Raw genomic sequence first — 8,081 nt, 5'->3', positions numbered from 1 at the left:
GATTTTGAGATAATCTTCAAAACATTTTACATCAAAATTATATACCATGATAAAATTTGAAGGTGCACCTTACCTCTACAGCGAGAAATGCATCCGTATGCCAACTGCACCCTTTTTAAAATATAAATCGAAGAAATTTAAGTTTTTGAAAAACCTAATTTGTGGTACGTATTTCTTTGGTTTCTCTTTATCAGCAGACCTTGAAGAGCTATCTCTCGCTTTCACTCTTGATTCTCTCTCCTATGCCTTATCTTTCTTGGTGGAGTTGGAAAAGCGGTTCTTGCTCTTTGTTTGCTCGCTTTCGCCCAAATCTGATTTCTTTATTTGCTCACTTTCGCTCATATCTGATTCTGAATCATGGGGTAGCTATGCTTCTTTTTTTTTTTTCTAGTCACTGTTCTTTGTGCTAAAAAAGATGTATCTGGTATCAGGAAGGGCAATGGAAGATAAGAGAGTAACAAGTTTGCAGAGTGGGGCTTGTCTGCTGAATCATGAGCAAGGGATTTGAGTGGAGTTTCCTCCATGCGTCAATTGCAGAGTGCGGCTTGTATGCAAACGGAGCCCTTGGCACAGATTCTTTGTTGCTGAAATAATCGACATAAAATTACTCAATCTCATGTCAGATATAGAGAATAAAAAAAAAACAAAATTCAACCAAAGAAATATAAAAGGAAATCAACTGTAAGGAATTCAGTAAGAATCAAAAGAGTAGAATCAAAGGTGGACCTCCATATTGTGGCGAGGCTTTAAATTTGAAAACATTAAAATTTCGGTCTATGAAAAATCGAAAATGGGTAGTTTAGTTTTTTTTTAAAAAATAATTTTATGAAGTTCAAAAAATGGACATACGTGTAATAACGTAAAGTATTTGGTATTTTCATAATAACATAAAATAAAGATAATATTTATATAATTTTCTCAAGGAAAATTATATGCATATCCATTATAGTTTCCGTTTTCGGCTGTTGAACAACCAAATTCCCGTTTTCGGCTGTTGAACAACCAAATTCAAAGTCAACAACTGAAAAAATACTACTTTCAGTTGTTGAAAAACCAAAAATTTAAATTTTCATTTGTTCCAAACTGAAAAATGTTTTCTCTTCTCGTGTGGCGTATTTTCTTTACCTCTCTCAAGTCAATCAAAGGGGAATAACTAATTGGACCCCTAAAATTAGGAGAAATCTTAGGGACTATGAAATTAGAAGATTGGCATAAATCTTGAGGCATATTCTCTCTCTACCTCTTTGAAATCTAGTTTGAGCCTTAAATTTAAGAGAAATCTCATGGCTTATTATTTAAAAAAAAAAAAGACACTCGGTGAAATTGAGAGAGAGTTTAAAAAAAAAAACCATTAATATAGAGAGAGAGGTAGAGAGAGGATAAGCATACTCACAAAAGAGAAATATTTTGGTTCTTGAAGAACCAAAATTCTTTGAACTCGATTGTTGAAAAATGGTAAAGTCATTTTTTTAAAGAAATTCCCGTTTGACATTAAAAAAACTGACACGATGGTAACAACAGAAACCATTCGATAGAGCCATAATAATAAAAACTATAACAAATATATATGTAATTTTCCCTAATAATTATATTAAAAAACATTTGACTGTTAGTGAATAGACTACCAATTAATTAAAGATACAACCCTCGAACAAGTGGGGTGCGGGTTCAAGTGATGGGGGAAATAGGGCACCAGCCTATGGTAGTGATTTTAGAAGAAAAAGCAGCATGACTGGTATTAGTTTAGCTTCTTGCACTAGGTCTTTGGGATGATCTTAAGTTGAATGGCTGCATAAAACAACTCAATACAATTTCAAACAATATTGTGAGATGGTATATCAGTGTACAAAGCTTTTTTATTTATGGGTCAAGCAATTCCAAGATGCTTGTGGACAATCTTTTTTATTCCTAGGTCAAGCAGTTCCAAGGTACCAGGGGACATTGTGTTAATTTTATTCACTATCTAATACAATAGAGAAGCGAAAAGCCTTTGTTGTTGGTGTTTTTGTTATTAATGAAGAAGAAGATGATGATGATGATAATATAATATAATATAATAATAATAATAATATAATAGCAATTGGACATGGTTTTTATGTGGCCAACCCGCATATTGTAGAAATGCTGGCTTGATAATAAATATATTTTTTAAATATAATTTAGTCCTATTTTTTAAAGAATATATAATCTTCAACATGGTGATCATGAATATATATATAAAAATAGAAATAATAATTATATTAAGAAAACATTTGGACCGTTAGTTATAATTGTTTTTAGATGGACCACTTATTTGCATCATCTTTAAGATGGAAGCTCTACACCTCTGGACCGTATATTGTTGAAATGCGGTCCAGCCCGCATGAAACAATCTTGCATAACAATTAATATTGTTATTATTATTATTATTATTATTATTATTATTATTATTATTATTATTATTATTATTATTATTATTGTTGTTGTTATTGTTGTTGTTGTTGTTATTATTATTACTATCATCATTATTATTGTTGTTGTTGTTGTAATGCGGTCCAGCCCGCATGAAACAATCTTGCATAACAATTAATATTGTTATAATAATAATAATAATAATAATTATTATTATTATTGTTGTTGTTGTTATTATTATTATTATTATTATTATTATTGTCATTATTGTTGTTGTTGTTGTTGTTTTAATTGGTCTAATTACGACTTATTTATTTCATCTAAATTTTGGTTCCAAATGTCCTTTCAAAAATGAATATGCCTCAATTCTTACAGTTTAGTTGTGCAGCACATGTATATTACTAGTATAAAATAATGGGAAAATATCTTGGTTGATTTGCTTTTTTTATTTTTTTGGTTTAATTAGGGCACGTTTGGTCTGCATGAAAATTATTTCTTAGAAATTGTTTTCTTAGAAAATAACTGATTTCTCACGTTTGGTTCGTAACAAAAATAATATTTTTACCTTGGAAATTAATTTCATAAAAAATGCCCAAAATCTAAGAAATTGGAATCATACATATGTAGGTATGAATACAATTTCTAAGAAAATATTCGGCGGTGGGGGGCTGTCGTTGGACTGGGCTGGCCCAAGTCCCGACAAAGCCCAAAAATACTTTGGCTCAGCCCCGTAAGGCCCAGCCAAAAAAGGTATACGAAAAGCCCGCCCCGTCTGAATATGTAATATTAAAGCTCCCGTGGCCCATTAAGAAAATTGAAGCCAAAAAAAATATTTTAGAAAATTTTAAAAATATTGGGTCTCTAGAGAGAGAGATTGGATTTTTAGAGAGAGAAAGAGAGATTGAGAGAGAGAATGGGGCTTTTTGAAAGAAAATGTATTTTTAGACAGAAAAAAGAGATTGATTTCTAGAGAGAGAAAGAGAGCTTAGGTTTCTAAAGAGAAATAGAAACTGGATTTTTAGAGAGAGAAAGATAGATTAGGTTTCTAGAGAAAGCAAGAGGGATTGAGTAGAGAGAGAAATATAGATTATATTTTTAGAGAAAGAAAATAGAGTTTTAGAGAGAGAAAGAGAGATTGGATTTCTAGAAAGAGAATAGGTTTTAGAGAGCAAGATATATTGGGTTTCTAGAAAGAGAATGTATTTCAAAGGGAGAGAGATTGGGTTTTTAGAGAGAAAGAGAGATTAGGTTTCCAGAGAAAGAAAATAGGTTTTTAGAAAGAGCAAGAGAGAATGGATTTTTAAAGAAAGAATGGATTTTTAGAGAGAGATATTAGGTTTTCAGAGAGAGAATATGTTTTTAGAAAGAGAAAAAAATTAGATTTTTAGATAGAGAATGAGTTTTTAGAAAGAGAGATGGGGTTTCAAGAGAAAATGAGTTTTTTAGAAAGAGAGGGAGATTGAGTTTTGAGAGAGAATGGATTTTTTAGAAAGAGAGAGAGAGATTAGGTTTCTAGTGAGAGTAGGTTTTTAGAGAGAGAAAGAGAGATTAAGTTTTTAGATAGAAAGAGAGAGAATATGTGTTTTTAGATAGAGAAAGTGAGATTGAATTTCTAAAGAGAGAGAGAATGGGTTTTTAGGGAGAAAGAGAGATTGGCTTTTTAGAGAGAGAAAGAGAATAGATTTCTAGAAAGCGAGATTGAGTTTCTAGAGAGAGTGAGTGAATGGGTTTTCAAAGGGAGAAAGAGATGGGTTTTTAGATAGAAGATGGTTTTTAGAGAGAGGAAGATATATTGGGTTTCTAGACAGAATGAATTTATAAATAGAGAATGAGTTTTTAAAGAGAAAAGATAGATTGGGTTTTTACAGAGAGAATGGGTTTTTAGAGAGAGAGATCGAGTTTCTACATAGAGAGAATGTGTTTTTAGATAGCAAGAGAATGAGTTTTTAGAGAGAATGAGTTTTTATAGAGAGAAAGAGATTGAATTTCTAGAGAAAAAGAATAAGTTTTTAGAGAGCAAGAGCGATTGAGTTTCTAGAATAAGAGACAATGGGTTTTTAGAGAGAGAGATTTGAATTTTAATGAGAGATATTGGGTTTTTAGAGAAAAAAGAGAATGGTTTTTTTAGAAAGAGAAAGAGAGATTAGGATTTTAGAAATAGACTCTGTTTTTAGAGAGAAAGAGAGAATAGGTTTTCAAAGAGAGAAAGAGATATTGGATTTCTAGAGAGAGAATGAGTTTTCAAAGATAGAAAGAAATATTGGGTTTCTAGAGAGAATGTGTTTTAGAGAGAGAAAGAGAGATTGGATTTCTAGAGAGAGAATGAGTTTTTAGAGAGAAAAAATGAGATTGGTTTTTAGAGAGAGAATGAGAAAATAAATTTTTAGAAAGAGAAAGAAAGATTGAGTTTCTATGGAGAAAATGAATTTTTAGAGAGAGAAAGAGTTTTTAGAAAGAAAAATAGAGATTGGGTTTATGAAAAGGATAAGTTTTTAGAGAGAGAAAGATAGATTAGATTTCTAGAGAGAGAATAAATTTTAGAGAGAGAGAGTGATTGGATTTTAGCGAGATTGGTTTTCTTAGTAGTCATCTTATAATGGGTAATTTTTAAGATATCATATTCATTAGATAATTATTAGTGCTTTCTCAATAATATCTATAATAAGCTAATAACAATTAAAAGTTAAAAATGTCTTGCATTCTAGATTCCAGGATGGTAGATTTCCAAATAGTTTACTAAACGAAAGAAAACAATTTCATATGAAATCTAACATTATTGCCAAATATGAGAAAAAAGAGCATATGAAATCTAATTCTAAAAAATCTATTTTCTAAGAAATTAATTTACTACAAGAAAACAATTTCACGTGAACCAAACGTGACTTTATAGTTATATATAGTGGTTTAAAAACACCCCAAAACCCATTCGGATTGGTGAATCGGTGATCTGGATATGGAATCGGCCGAATCGGTTGAATTAAGCTTTAAAAAAAATCCAAAAAAATATTAAAATTAATTATAAATGTTGTTTTTTAGGAATCCAATAAGAAATCAGGGACATTATTAATTTTCATTTTTTTCATCAATATGTGAATATGGAGATGTTCTTTCCCTGTATGAACTTATTTTAACCATTAAATTTACATCATACAAAAGAAAAATCATAGAATTATCATGGATGAAACATATAATCATACATGGACTACAATAAAGAATGATTTAAATCGATGAAAAATGACCACCAAAATTTCGAATTGGCAAAAAACCCTAATCCTTAAAAAAAAAAAGAAAAAAAAATTATTACAACCTATCTAACTATATCCAAAATTATTACAACCTAACTAACTATAATATTGTATACTGAAACTGAAATTGTTGGTTTACATTTTATAATTTTTTTAATATACAAATAATAACAAATCCAACCATTTATTTTTTTTACAAGAAATACTTGTTTTATTACCTTTGATTTTTTTTTGACAAAAACCTTTTATTTTTTAAACAATAACCTTTTATTTATTTTGTTACAAGAAATGCTTGTCATAATGCCTTTTTTTTTTTTTAACAAGAACTTTTTTTTTTGGCAAGAAATACTTGTTGTATTATTATTATTATTATTTTTGACAAGAACCTTATATTTTTTTTACAAGAAACTTTTATTTTTTTGTCAAGAAATTTTTTTTTTGTTGTATTACCTTTTTTTTGTTTTTGACAAGAAACTTTTATACTTTTATTTTTGACAAGAATATTTTTTTTTGTTGTATTACTTTTTTTTTTTTTATAAGAACCATATTTTTTTTTGGGAAATGACCTTGTGAGACCTTCCCACACCCGTGTGTGTTGGACCTCAAAAGATCACCATTAAATTTGGCATATGTCTCTAAACAAATCAAGTCTCACACTCATGTGATAACTTTTCTAGAGATCTGTACCAAATTTAATGGTGATCCTTTAAGGTCCTACACGCATGGGTGTGGGAGGGTCTCATAGGATCATTATTTTTTTTTTTTTTAAGAAAAAAATTAAAACAAAAAACTTTAATGTTTTTGAAGGAAGGACGTGAAACCTGTCGAGAGTTGAACCTGTCTAGGTGATAAAAAAAGGCGAGCTAATCACCGCACCATAGTTTGAATTGTATTATTACTTGCTCGACTTAAAGATTATATTATATTACTATTTCAATTATTACCTTTTATCACAATAATCCCACATCGGAAAGACGGAAGAAAATTGATGGCAATAGATACTACTTTGTTACCAACTCTTAGTGCGTGTGAAACACATGAAGTAGTGTCGGCCTTGTGGTTAAGGACATGTGGCTTGGAGGTTGTTGGACACCTATAACCCATTTTAACCCAAAAAATTAATGTCTTGCACCAAGTTATTGTACATGCACCGAGTTACTGTACAGAAGCGTTCTTGTGTCATGCACCGAGTTGGTGTTAGTGTTACTGTACAGAATCGTTCTTGTGTCATGCACTGAGTTTCTTGTGTCATGCACCGAGTTAGTTCTTGTGTCATGCACTGAGTTTCTTATGTCATGCACCGAGTTACTGTACAGAATCATTCTTGTGTCATGAGTGCTGGCAATTCTTGTGTCATGCACTGTACAGAATCTCCAGCGATTCTTGTGTCATGCACTGTACAGAATCTGCGATTCTTGTGTTATGCACCGAGTTACTGTACAGAATCGCTGACGATTCTTCTGGTATGCATTATTGTATAAAATCATTCTTGTGTCATGCACTCATTCGAATCATCTTGTGTCATGCACTCATTCAAATCATTCTTGTGTCATGCACTCATTCTTGTGTCATGCACTCATTCTTGTATCATGCACTGAGTTTCTTGTGTCATGCACCGAGTTAGTGTTACTGTACAGAATCGTTCTTGTGTCATGCACTGAGTTTCTTGTGTCATGCACTGAGTTTCTTGTGTCATGCACCGAGTTAGTTCTTGTGTCATGCACTGAGTTTCTTGTGTCATGCACCGAGTTACTGTATAGAATCGTTCTTATGTCATGAGTGCCGGCAAATCTTGTTCATGCACTGTACAGAATCTCCGGCGATTCTTGTGTCACGCACCTAGTTACTGTACAGAATCGCCGACAATTCTTGTGTTATGCATTACTGTATAGAATCATTCTTGTGTCATGCGCTCATTCGAATCATTCTTGTGTCATGCACTCATTCTTGTGTCATGCACCGAGTTACTGTACGTGTCATGCATTGAGTTACTGTACAGAATCGCAGGCGATTCTTGTGTTATGCATTACTGTACAGAATCATTCTTGTGTCATGCATCGAGTTACGGTACAGAATCGCCGGCGATTCTTGTATTATGCATTATTGTACAGAATCATTCTTGTGTCAAGCATCGAGTTACTGTACAGAATCGCCGCCGATTCTTGTGTCATGCACCGAGTACCGGTTCTAGATTCTTCCCCAGAACACTCTAGAACTGGGCAATTCTCTGTCCATTGGTTATACATCTAGTGGTGTGGTGTGAATATACATGTGTGAGGACAATGTCATATAAAATGTGAGAGTCGTAAAAGTTGTGCTACTGCATATTTATGTGAAATCCCTCGGCATGACCACACGGAAAGATATTCAATAATATTATATTTATCTTGAGGCTCTCTTCCTCTTTTTTTTGAGGGAAAGATTTCAATACTTCCCCTACAACAT

The sequence above is a fragment of the Amborella trichopoda genome, chromosome 13, assembly GCF_054954075.1.
Source record: "Amborella trichopoda isolate Santa Cruz 75 chromosome 13, AtrichopodaSantaCruz75HAP2 v2.0, whole genome shotgun sequence".
Classification (NCBI taxonomy): Eukaryota; Viridiplantae; Streptophyta; class Magnoliopsida; order Amborellales; family Amborellaceae; genus Amborella; species Amborella trichopoda.
Note: the sequence above shows the minus strand (reverse complement) of the source record.